The sequence below is a fragment of the Mustelus asterias genome, chromosome 16 (assembly GCF_964213995.1).
Source record: "Mustelus asterias chromosome 16, sMusAst1.hap1.1, whole genome shotgun sequence".
NCBI classification, from domain to species: Eukaryota; Metazoa; Chordata; class Chondrichthyes; order Carcharhiniformes; family Triakidae; genus Mustelus; species Mustelus asterias.
Genome location: NC_135816.1, coordinates 45,059,662 through 45,073,454, shown reverse-complemented (window position 1 = coordinate 45,073,454; position 13,793 = coordinate 45,059,662). Strand labels below are relative to the sequence as shown.

At 43.0% G+C, this 13,793-nt stretch overlaps 1 protein-coding gene across 2 annotated transcripts in view; it reads right to left on the bottom strand.

Moving 5' to 3' along the window:
• Positions 1 to 13,793, bottom strand: part of pdlim7 (PDZ and LIM domain 7) — a 142,395-nt gene that overhangs the window by 67,388 nt on the left and 61,214 nt on the right. The window lies entirely within an intron of this gene.

Sequence of the window (13,793 nt, the reverse complement as noted above, 5' to 3'; positions counted from 1 at the left end):
GACTATTTTCCCTCACATAGGCCTTGAACTCATAACTTTTAGATTCTTGGATGAATAATGTAAATAAAATACAGGATATTTGACTGATATACCACAGAATGTTGGGTTAGCTAATTAAATAAATCTAAAATATTATAACGAATTTAAACCCATGTTCATTTTCTTGATAGCCTGAAGGAAATCAGTGTCACAACATAGTTGAACAAACGATCACGGAAACTGTGGATGTTGGTTCCAAACAATGGCCTGTTACAAATCACTTGTAGACAGACTGTTTAACACCCGCATTTCACACAAACCACATCTCAATACTTTTAAATATGTGTCATAGAAGGAGAAAGACAAAATTAGCAGTGAACTTTCTAAATGAGCCAATCTACTCCAGCAATCCAAGATTGCAGAAATGTTAAATTTGCAATGTTAAGTAGAATTTTTTGCGGGGAGGTTTGGCTCACTGGTAGCCCACTTACCTGGGAATTTTCACAGCAACTTCATTGCAGTGTTAACGCAAGCCTACTTGTGACACTAATAAATAAACTTTAGAAGGTTGAGAGCTCAAGCCCCACTCCACAGACTTGATCACATAATCTAGGCTGACACTAGTGCAGTACTGAAGAACTGATAAAGATGCTGTTTTATGGATAAACCAAGGTCCCTGTGGACGGGCATAAAAGATTCAGTGGAACTATAAGATGAGCAAAAATGCTCTGGCCAACATTGTAATGCTTAACCAGCAACCAATACTGCTTTGTTTGTATTACTTCGCTGTTCTTCAGTGTTATCCCAATTGAAGTGACCTAGATTATTCTTTGCATTTGTGTAAGCCCTTTCTTTTAGTCTTGTACTATTTCCCACCTCTGTGATTGATAAAGGTTGTTTAATTACACAAGTAGAACTCTGGCCCTTTTTAGGTATGTACATGACATGCATTGTATCTAACACTTCTTTGGACACCTCCCAGTGTTCATCTATAGTTTAAACAATCAGAGATTCCTCGGTTTTCTGTGGTCAATTTCTGCATCATTCTTCGAAGTCACCTTCCCTAAATCCAAAAGCTTGGTTTGAGGCTCGCCTTTGTCAAACTTAGTATCACATTCAATCAGATTACAGTTAGTGTTAGCTCGAGTGTCATCCATTAATCATTCCTCCAAGCATAAAAATTATACTAGCAGTAACATGGAAAATGGCTTGGTGTTTACTCGCATATATCAGTATCAATTAATTAGATCAGTTAAAAGTTAGAACTGAAGAACATTAAGATCAGTGGAAAGTCCAAACAGGAACTCAATCCAATCCAATATTGCTTTCTCATAACCTGGAGACAGGAATGTTTGCATAACAATTGAGTATGACATACTTTAAGCCGCTATTTTAACAGCATACCAAGTAATTTCTATATTAATATGCTTTAAAATAAAATGTAAAGTGCATGAAATTAATCAGCAGCTGAAAATTCATTAGAACTTAATTCTAAGATTTTCCTTCAATATCGACTCCTCAACCCTCCTGAAAAGTACACATTTTCGCTTTCCATTCACAACATTTCTGCAGCTACCAGTCCGTTCAACAGCATACACCCTCATTCCCACCTTTGATGCACTTGTGTCTATTAAATTTCGAAACAGTAAAGGGGTCAAGTAGACCCCAGCTCTACTTTCCATGACCCCTTCACTGTCTCATAGCTTGTCAGACATCCAAGTACGGGATGAGCAGATATTCCCTCCAACTAAATATCAAGAAGACCAAAGTCACTGTTCTTAGTCATCACCACAAACTCAGTTTCCTAGTCATCTATTCCATCCCTCTTACCCGTGGCTGTCTGAGGCGGAATCAGACTGTCTGCAACCTTGGAGTCATACTTGGCTGGGATGAGTTTCCGAAAACAGATCTGTACGATCACCATGATCACCTACTTGTCCCTTTGTAACAGCATCCGATTCCACCTCAGCTCCCCAGCTCAATGGCTGCAGAAATCCTTGTCCATGCTTGTGCTACCACTAGACTTAATTAATCCAATATACACCTCTGGCCAACCACCCATGCTGTACCAGGGACCCGGGTTCGATTCCCAGTGTGACTCTGCGGAGTCTGCACGTTCTACCTGTGTCTGTGTAGGTTTCTTCTGGGTGCTCCAGTTTCCTCCCATAGTCCAAAAGACATGCTGGTTAGGTGAATTGGCCATGCTAAATTCTCCCTCAGTGTATACGAACAGGCGCCACAGTATGGAAACTGGGGGATTTTTACAGTAACTTCATTATGGTGTTAACGTAAAGCCTACTTTTGACGCGAATAAATGAACTTTAAAAAAAGTGACACCATCCAAAACTCTGCTATTCATCTCCTGAATCAACTTCCTGTTCATTTGTCACCCCTGTGCATGCTGGTCTGCACTGGCTCCCGGTTAAGCAACACCTGCATTTTAAAATTTTCGAAGCCTCAAACACATCACCACGTACACTCCCCTCCTCCCCATCTCCAGTCCTACAGAACTCCAATATTTACATGCCTCCAATTCTAGCCACCTTATATCCTCAAACTTAAATCACTCTATCATTGGCACCTATGAGCTTTCAAGGTCCTAATCTATGGATTTCCCTCCCTAAACCTCTTCACCTCTCTTCCTCCTTTTAAGACACTCAACATGAAGCTCTTTGACCAAGGTTTTGGTTGTTTGCCCTTGCCACAATATAGTTTATGTGCCTCAAGTGCCAAAAGTTGTTTTATAATGTTCCCCTGAAGTGCCTTGGGATATATAACTACATTAAAAGGCTGTATAAATACAGGTTGGTTAGCGCGTGGTGCTATTAACACCAAGGTCACAGGTTCAATCCCCGTATTGGCCAAATGCAGTTACCCGTGTCTGTGGAGTCCAGGCTTATGGCATGCTCAGTGGAAATGTCTTTGTTGGCACAAGCGGAGTTGCTTCGTGTAGCTCCGTCCAGTCACAATGCAGCCAAATTTATTTTTAATGGGTGGCACGGCGGCTAGCACTGCTGCCTCACAGTGCCAAGGACCCGGGTTCGATTCCCAGCTTGGGTCACCGTCTGTGCGAGTCTGCATGTTCTTCCCGTGCCTGCATGGATTTCCTTCAGGTGCTCCAGTTTCGTCCCACAGTCCGAAAGATGTGCTGGTTAGGTGCATTGGCCATGCTAAATTCTCCCTCAGTGTATCCAAACAGGCGCCAGAGTGTGGCAACTAGGGGATTTTCACAGTAACTTCATTGTAGTGTTAATGTAAGCCTACTTGTGACACTAATAAATAAAAAATGTAGAAGTTGGTGTTGTTGTGGCTAGTATTAAACATAGCTAAAAGCAGTCCAAGTATTCCTTCTGCTCGGTTGCAGTAGGAACCTAGAGATGACTAGGATGTGAATGTTAAATGCATTTCAAGTTCTATTGTATTTGTCATAATTCTATTGTGAAAGATTTCAGTTCACAAATTAACATTCCCTGGAGTTAGAGTCCATCTTAAAAGTTGTATTAAAGACCTTGCAATTAGAAAGCAATTGTATTTAGAAATGACTCATCTCATCCTTTAGGTTTCCTAAAGTGCTTTGCAGTCAATTAATTAATTTTTGAAGTGTATTCACTTTTAGGCAGAAAAACGAAGCAACCAAACTATTACGTCCCAAAGACAGTGTTGGAGATAACAGATTAATGAATATGTTCTGGTAGTGTTGGGTTGAGGGATAAATTTGGACGGGTCATCGGGAATTTGTTTAATAACGATGATAGTAAGCTGGACAGATAACCGGGGCCTGTCTCATCTGAAAGACAACAACTCCAGCAATGCAGTGCTCCCTCAGTACTGAAACTGAGATGTCAACTAAAATGACCTGTTCCTATCACTGGAATAGAGCTTGAATGCATAAACTATTTGCTCAGACGTGAGAAGACCACCACTGAGCTTGGCAAGCATGTTAATAATGAAAATTTTGAATTATTCCTGAAGAAACCCTGTTGAAAAGATCACAATCACAACAGGATCCAAAATATCAGCAAGATACCCAACAGTCAGACTTGGGATATTCCAGTCTTGGCTGACAGGGGAATGGTGTGCCAATTTCCAAATCTACCCTTGATGGAATGGTACTTTGGAACACAAAATTCAACAATCCCCGAAAAGAAGTGCAGGAATAGTGATAGCAACCCATTGCTTTCAATGCTAAAAGTATACAAATTTAAATAATTATAGCGTGCAGCCAGTGCAAAGTTGGCGCAAGATTGTGAGTGGTGAGCAGGAGTTCAAGCTAGCTTTCAACATCTAAATTCAATCTGTACCTGAAGGGGAAAATGTATTTTAACTGAGTGGATGCAGAAATCATTCTGTAGCTGACTGTCACCTAGAAAGACACAAGAACGACAAGACTCACGCTCTACAATGTTGCGAGTTTCTACATGAACTTTGGAAGGTCAGCAGGATCAGAAACCATGCAGGTCAATGCCAGATGACCAGCCCCAAGGACATGGATACAGAGCTGCGAAGGTTTAATTACACTAAACGGTTGGTTAAAGGTCAGGCACAGTGGTTAGCATTGCTGCTCACAGCGCCAGGGACCCGGGTTCAATTCAGGCCACGGGTCACTGTCTTTGTGGAGTCTGCACATTTTGTGCAGTGTCTGTGTGGGTTTCCTCCAGGTGCTCCGGTTTCCTCCCACACTTCTAAGATATGCGGTCAGGTTGATTGGCCATGCTAAATTGCCCTGTGTGTCAGGGGGATTAGCAGGATAAATATGTGGTCTTATGGGTATAAGGCCTGGGTGTGATTGTTGTCGGTACAGGCCCGATGGGCCGAATGATGACCTTCTGCATTGTTCTATCTTCAAATCTTATATCATACCAATTGCACCACAAAACTCACACAATTCTCAATGTGTCATCACTCATCTACCCATGGTAACTCGTTGCTACCCCTCACCCTCACATTCCTAGCAATGTTGCAAACCCCACAACCATATCTCTCAGACTCAGCTTCTGCCAGCTGGTCAACACTGACAGCTGTATCATCCAGATTGCATCACGTTCACCGACACTTGTCCCTCTCCCTTGCAGGGCAAAGTGATGCACAGAGGGGGATAGGCTGCTTGTCCTTACTCTCATTGTGGAGACAATGGTCACCATATCATTGGAGCAGAAATGACTATGGCCGTGATCAAGCTGAAACCAATTGAAGATGACATACTTATCATTAATCCTCGCATCCTACTTCCACCTCAACCCTCAAATCTCTTGATTTACAAAGCTGCTTTCCTTTACTAAACTCACCATAACCTTACCCTTGTGCCTTTTTCCTTTCGGATCCTCAAGAACTGCGACCTGGCCAGGCAGTGTCGAAGAGAAATAAAAAGGCAATGATGAGGAAACACTATCTCACACCGGCAGCTACCAGTTCAGATATTGACATTTCTAATACCTTAGAGCAACGGTCTCCAAACTCCGATCCGGATGCAGCCCGCTGTGGCCCGCAGGCCGTAGTTTGGAGACCCCTGCTTTAGAGGATAGTTTAGAGGTGGAATCTACACATGGTGACACAAGACCTGCAGCCAGGACAAGGAATGACAGTGATGAGGATTTTGATGGGGCAACCAGCACAGGAAGATTTATGGTTAAATACAATGAAATGCATAATGCAATGACAGGCCTAACAGAAATCCTGCACTCAATGACAAGATGCCGGCGTTGGACTGGGGTAAACACAGTAAGAAGTTTAACAACACCAGGTTAAAGTCCAACAGGTTTATTTGGTAGCAAAAGCCACACAAGCTTTCGAGGCTCTAAGCCCCTTCTTCAGGTGAGTGGGAATTCTGTTCACAAACAGAATTTATAAAGACACAGACTCAATTTACATGAATAATGGTTGGAATGCGAATACTTACAACTAATCCAGTCTTTAAGAAACAAAACAATGGGAGTGGAGAGAGCATCAAGACAGGCTAAAAAGATGTGTATTGTCTCCAGACAAGACAGCCAGTGAAACTCTGCAGGTCCACGCAACTGTGGGAGTTACAAATATTGTGACATGAACCCAATATCCCGGTTGAGGCCGTCCTTGTGTGTGCGGAACTTGGCTATCAGTTTCTGCTCAGCGACTCTGCGCTGTCGTGTGTCGCGAAGGCCGCCTTGGAGAACGCTTACCCGAATATCAGAGGCCGAATGCCCGTGACCGCTGAAGTGCTTCCTGTTGGGATATTCGGGTAAGCGTTCTCCAAGGCGGCCTTCGCGACACACGACAGCGCAGAGTCGCTGAGCAGAAACTGATAGCCAAGTTCCGCACACACAAGGACGGCCTCAACCGGGATATTGGGTTCATGTCACAATATTTGTAACTCCCACAGTTGCGTGGACCTGCAGAGTTTCACTGGCTGTCTTGTCTGGAGACAATACACATCTTTTTAGCCTGTCTTGATGCTCTCTCCACTCCCATTGTTTTGTTTCTTAAAGACTGGATTAGTTGTAAGTATTCGCATTCCAACCATTATTCATGTAAATTGAGTCTGTGTCTTTATAAATTCTGTTTGTGAACAGAATTCCCACTCACCTGAAGAAGGGGCTTAGAGCCTCGAAAGCTTGTGTGGCTTTTGCTACCAAATAAACCTGTTGGACTTTAACCTGGTGTTGTTAAACTTCTCTCAATGACAAGAAGCAGGAAAATGCCCAGCACCAACTTGGCACAGTGGTTTGTGCAGAAACTGGAGCACATCCTCTGCAAAGTGAAAGTGGTGGTCAATTCTAAGAAAATTTGTGCACCAAACCAATGCAGCAACTGATCGTTGATGTTATCAGCTTCCAATGAAACACGAACAGAAATCACCTAAATATCAATGTGCTGCATTGATAGCTGAGATTACTGTATTGCAAGTTCAACTTGGTATCACGTAAGCTTGAACTGCTGCCATCATAGCTGCAGATACCAGCACTCGGAAGAGCATGCAGTCCAGTTATTAATCCCCCAATAGATTTCTACGATTGCTCAGGTGCCAACTCCGCAGGGAGCGGCAGCAGCTCCACGGAGCTTAAACCTGCTGTCCTTTATCTGGATGTTAGCATTCATTCTCCCACCTCTGCCAGTACCCCTGCTACCACCTGGTAGCCAATCAGCCTAGGTGGCTCCTGCCCATGGTGTTATGGTGCATTCTGATGCTGGGCTTCTAGTGCTTAAGGTTACCTGCAAGACCATCTGCAATCTCCCCCACGGAAAGCAGACAGCCTTCAACAGCCAGGGGCAGCCACTGTGATAGCACTGCGTAGGAGCACTAGAGCAGGCAAAAGTACACTCAGAAAAGACATGGGTGAATACACAGGGATGATCAGTTGATGTTTGTATGCAACATGGCACGGTTCATTTAGAAATTTAGTTTGCAATGTTTAATTTGAAGTGGCCTTTATTCAGCATCGTCACCAAGCAGTCATGGTGATGGTCAGTCACAATTTTAAAAACTCTACAAGTAAAATGCTTCTGATACTTACAGCAAAGATCAACAGAAAGCAATCAGCAACTGACCAGCAAGTTAATGTTCCCTTTAAATATAGTCAGTTGTGCAGGTTTTTTGCTGCTGAATGCGTGTTCAGCTGTGTGTGTTGAAGAGATGGCATTAACTGTAGGACTGAGCTCCAAAATGGCAACGCTGACATTAGTGTCGCATGTTGCTTGATGGCAAAATATGCCTAGTCTCAGCAGATGCTCCTTGAGCTTGGTCCAACTCCCTCACCAAAATAGCAGGGGCACTCATTGCCAAAAGGGACTACAACTGTGAACTTAGCAGCCTTGAGGTTGACTCAAGGGGCAGCACAGTGGCAAGCACTGCTACCTCAAAGCCCGATGGACCCGGGTTCAATTCCAGCTTCGGGTCACTGTTTTTGTGGAGCTTTCACATTCTCCCCATGTCTGCATGGGTTTCCTCCTACAGTCCAAAGATGTGCGGGTTAGGTTGATTGGCTATGCTACATTGCCCCTAGTGTCAGGGGGATTAGCAGGGTAAATATGTGGCTTTATGGGAATGGGGCCTGGGTAGGATTCTGGTTGGTGCAGACTCGAGGGGCCGAATGGCCTCCTTCTGCATTGTAGTGATTCAATGATACAACAGCAAACAAAATTCTGGACTGAAAATGCAGAGTTTAAGTAATGACAACCCAGGCTCCCATGTACCAGAATCTCTACCGGATCATCTTTTAATTATTTTTTCTTTAAAAAGGTTTGCCTGCACCGCTCCATTTACCTTAGTATCGTTCTTTCGGTCAGTATATTTTAAGCGGTTTTACTTTAGCACAGACCCCAGCTCAAGATAACGCAACACCAGAAAATAAATACACTTACAAGGAAATTGTAAAATGACTGATGAAGTGACAGTTTATAAGTATTGCAACACGTACTCTGCCTTGACACCCAGATAGCCTATCAGGAAACTTGTGCGTGCAATGCTATAAACAGGAAACAGACCATGGGCTAATCTTCCTACGCTTTAGGCAAGCTTCTGTTGCAATTAGGCCGCGGTTTTTTTTTGCTGGATCTCAGCTTTCAGCCTCTGTACAGCTGCTTTCATGTTGGGTTGCTGCTTCAGGTTCAGAAAAGCCTTGCACTTGTGGCTTCTCAGCTCTTGGATCTCCTGGTTGTTCTCATCGAACCAGTCTTGGTGTTTCCTGGTCAAATGACAGGATAGGTTTTGATTTGATTTATTATTGTCACATGTATTAGTATACAGTGAAAAGTATTGTTTCTTGCGTGCTACACAGACAAAGCATACCATGCATAGAGAAGGAAAGGTGACCTTGCAGAATGTAGTGTTACAGTCATAGCTACGGTTCAGAGAAAGATCAACTTAATGCAAGGTAGGCCCATTCAAAAGTCTGATGGCAGCAGAGAAGAAGCTGTTCTTGAGTCAGTTGGTACGTGACCTCAGACTTGGTATCTCTTTCCCAACGGAAGAAGGTGGAAGAGAGAATGTCCGAGGTGCGTGGGGTCCTTAATTATGCTGGCTGCTTTGCCAAGGCAGCAGGAAGTGTAGACAGAGTCAGTGGATGGGAGGCTGGTTTGCATGATGGATTGGGCTACATTCACGATCTTTTGTAGTTCTTTGCAGTCTTGGGCAGAGCAGGAGCCATGTCAAGCTGTGATACAACCAGGAAGAATGCTTTCTATGATGCATCTGTAAAAGTTGGTGAGAGTCGTAGCTGACGTGCCAAATTTCCTGAGCCTTCTAAAAAAGTAGAGGGGTTAGTGGGCTTAACTATAGCGTTGGCATGGGGGGGGGGGGTGACCAGGACACCTAAAAACTAGGGATAGGTGCACCAACGTCAGTGTTCTTGATCAGGCCAACACCCCCATCTTCAAAGCATTGATCACACTCAATCAGCTCTGCTGGGTAGGCCACATTATTCACGTGCCTGACATGAGACTTCCAAAACAATTGCTCTACCGCGAGCTCCCACGCGGCAAGAGAACCCTAGGAGGGCAGGGAAATCACTTCAAGGATACCACCCAAAAGCTCCTTGAAAAAAATGCAACAGTCCCACCGATACCTAGGGACCCCTGCGTCCAAGACCAAATAAAGTAAATAAAGTTTATTTATTAGTCACAAGTAGGCTTACATTAGCACTGCAATGAAGTTACTGTGAAAATCGCCTAGTTGCCACACTCTGGCGCCTGTTCGGGTACACTGAGGGAGAATTTAGCACGGCCAATGCACCTAACCAGCACGTCTTTCGGATTGTGGGAGAAAACCAGAGCACCCGGAGGAAACCCACACAGACACGGGGAGAATGTGCAAACTCCACACAGACAGTGACCCAAGTCGGGAATCAAACCTGGGTCCCTGGCGCTGTGAGGCAGGAGTGCTCACCACTACACCACCCAAAGTGGATAAAAAGCATTCGGGAAGGGGCTGAACACCTTGAGTTTCATTACTGAGAACAAGCTGCTAAAACGTGTGCATGGCAACCTGGGCCCCCCATCCACCCACACCGCCTGTGACAGAGGGTGTAGGACATGCACCATACTCCTCAGTCACATGGGAACTCATTAGTATGGAAGCAAGTCATCCTCAACTCCAAAGAACTGCCCAAGAGAGAGACAGAGATTATAATTCATGTTTTATAGGCTTGTTAGTGAAGTGAGACACATCATTGCTCCAGGTCATCTTTTTTAAGCCACATAAAACAACTAATTTAAATTACAGTAACATATTTCTGCCTGATTGAATGCATATAAATTACAGTGATCCCTATAGCATCATTGGCAAGATGATTTGTTAATGGTCAGTGTAGGTTAAGGTGTAAAAGCCTTAAACTAGCATCGAGTACAATACCAAGAAAACATACAATTACTTGGAGCAGGATGGGAGGCGGGGTGTACTGGTGAAGGAAAAAGAAAAAGCTCCTAGAAGCTATTCAAATTTCTCTCTGCACTGTTTCGAACCAGGTAGTGGAGTAGTAATCCAGAGACCCAGACCGGTCTTCCCAAACCCAGACTCAGGGGACCAGTGTTCTAACTCCCACCACGGCAGATGATGACGACATTTAAATTAAATAATAATCTGGAATTATAACATTCCAATGATGACCATGAAACCATCATTGATTGTTGTTAAAATCCATCTGGTTCACAAATGCCCTTTTGGGAAGGAAATCTGCCACCCTTACCTGGTCTGGCCTACATGTGACTCTCGACCCTCAGAAATGTGGTTGTCTCTTAGATGCCTGATGAAATAGCCTAGCAAACTACTCTGTTCAAGGGCAATTAGGAATGGGTAATAAATGCTGGCCCAGTCACCAATGCCCACATCTCCTGAACAAGTAAAAAAAAAACCCACTGGCTAGAAATTTACCATCCTGCCCGCCACGGGATCGGTGCAGGCAAGGGGTGGAGCATGGAAAAGTCCGTTGACCGCCAGCAGGGTTTTACAGATTAGGGAGAAGCGACGCCGTAAAGTCCCGCCCAACGATTTCTTAACTTTGATTTCTGCTTTACATAAAAGGTATTTGAATAAATATATTTTCATTAACTTGGTCATGCTACTGGTTTGAATAGTTTTGGGTAAATCTGTCAATTCATCTCTTTTTTAACCTGGGGGAAGTGGGCGTAAAATTGCATGATACAGATTCTTTCCAGGATCTTGCTTGCCCCAACCTAGATGCAATTCCACGATAGAGCGGACAGGGGCTTTGGACAGGAAGCCGACCACACCAATATTAAGACCTTTAAAGTGGCCTGCATCAGTGAGAGTTGAAAATACTCAGTACAAGCATTCACAATACCTGTATACTGACATTTCCCCGAAGACTATTGTGAATGCTTGGCTGCTTTCCACAAGCTATAATTATTTCGGCGGGGTGAGGAGGAGTGGACTCAGTTCACTGTTTGATTGACAGATCAAGTAGGGTATTAAAAGGGTTAGCGGTCATTGATGTGGGGTTATGAGGAGAAATGTATTTGTTTAAATAAAAAAATAGGGAGAGTTAAAGCTTGGAATAGGCTGCAATTAATCTTTAGACCTTGTAATTAATCTTAATCTGGCTCCCAAGGTCTGCCCATTCTGGATGCTGACTTCCACAAATTGAAGTTTTAAAAAATATATATATAATTCTATTAATAACCTGCAAAGATAGTTAATCCCTTAAAAACCTCTGAACAGTTAATCCAACTGTGAACTGAGGACCTCCACCACTAGTACCTCACCATTATAGCTTGTGGAAAACAGCTTAAGCTTTCACAATGACATAATGATGGCACTTGGGGAAATGTCAACAAATAGTTATTATGACTGCTAGAAGAGTTTTTTTTCCAAATCTCACTGATACAGGCATATGGATACCAGATGAGTTGAGTTTGCATGGAAGGCGTAAGGGTCAAGGGTGATGGATTAGTTGGCATAGAGTGTGGGGCATGACATATGAGGCTAGAGGCCCTTAAATTTAATGAAACAATTGGAACGAAGTCCTGGCAAAGGCGTGCCTTTGCCGTAGCCTCATCTGGCAGCCTGTGGTCGCCTCTGATCGGTGTTGTGGTATGGCGTGCCCAACTCAATGCTACGCCCTCACCCCAATCACCAGAGCGAAGGTCCTGTCATTCAGATGGGTTTCTCTCAAGGTGGAGGCATTGAGCCGGGAAATTTGTTGTCTTGTGCTACCCGCCTTGGAAGCGGAAATCTGGCCAAGGATAATATTGGTTACAGATGTCACTTGCCTCACTTTGAAAGGTGGCAAATTAGATTGTTCATTCTTAAGGGCAAAGCCAATGGACTGACTTCTCCAGTGCATGTCACCCCATAGTCAGCTAGCTGGAGCTGCATTTCTAGTGGGACCTAAGTGGTTTGACAGGCTTTGTACACCCACCCAGTGCTAGAGCATTTTGTTAACATGTTATGCTCTATTTAACAGCCTGGCTGAGAACTGCCAAGTTTGTTAACACGAACATGAAGCAGACACCGCTCTGCTCACAAACTGGCGCCAATAGTTGTGACTCTAGAAACAAGTCAAAAAACAATATCAATAGCTCAAATCGTTCATCAGGCTACAATTTACTGTAACCATGGGAAATTAATGAGGACTTTCTGCATCTTTCCTTTACTTCCTCTATTCGGATATTTTAAGAAAAGCAGTTGTAATATAATCAAAACACATTTGCATTCAATCAACTCAAAATTCAAGACTCATTTCCTATGCATTTTCATGCAGAGGCATGCATAATCTGATCTTAATGCAATTGCATATCACCACAAATATGCCAAAATCTCCCAAACTTTTATGACTATCCATCAAATCCTCTGCCTGAATAAATTTGCACCACAAATCTGGTCATGCCCCCTACTCTTAAAAATGAGAATATCCTTCAATTGTACCGTGCTCGTTTAAGAGTCACACCATACATCAAAAATATTTTAAGATGCAAAGGAAGTAATTCTGCTGGTGTTTTATTGCATTTTTGAGTATTATATACATCCTTTTAATGGGGCATAGAGATATGGCTTCATCTAGTTACACACTCACTTTCAAAAACATTTGTTTCCACCAAAGTTCTGCAGTATATTTCTATTACATTTATTTACCCACTACATGCTTCCCCCTCCCTATCGATCACCACCTAAAGTATATTATCTCCCACTTCTCCAGATTAAGTTGTATGTGCCATCTAGCTGCATATTTCACTCGGCTGCAGAAGAGATAAGAATGATATACAACCTCCAACCTCAACATTATTTTGAGGTTGAGAAGAGCATGTTTTTCAAACTTTAATCATTATATTCTCCAACTTGGATGCCGCTTCATGTGCTCCTGCAATTCGTGAATTCCTCCAAACATTGACAAAGGAACTGAAGGACTGCAAGCATTACTACATCCTAGTTCCACGCCATCATATTATGAGCATTCATGTTAACATCAAAATTTCTGGTATAAGTTATAAATGAGTTTATTTCAAGTCAACTAATCCTTTAAATTAACCCAATAAACTTTGGAACAACCAGTCCCTATTTATAGTCAATGGTGCTAAACTAATTATAGCACATTCCACAATGGAATTACCATCCAAATGTAACATTTTTTATTATTTGTGATTTAGTATAACATTCAATTCTTCCCTGTAGCTCTACAGATACTTACTTGCTCAAAGTAATCCCCCCCCACATGAAGGCATCAGCATTTGCTTTGACATGATGTCATTCTCAAAGGAAAGCTACACGGTGAATAAATTGCAATTTTTATAGTTACTCCCTCCAGTCCACACATCTGTGCCAGAGTTCACAGGGCTCATTATATTGTCAATGAGCAATGATTGAAAATGTCACCCGTTTGAAAAATCAC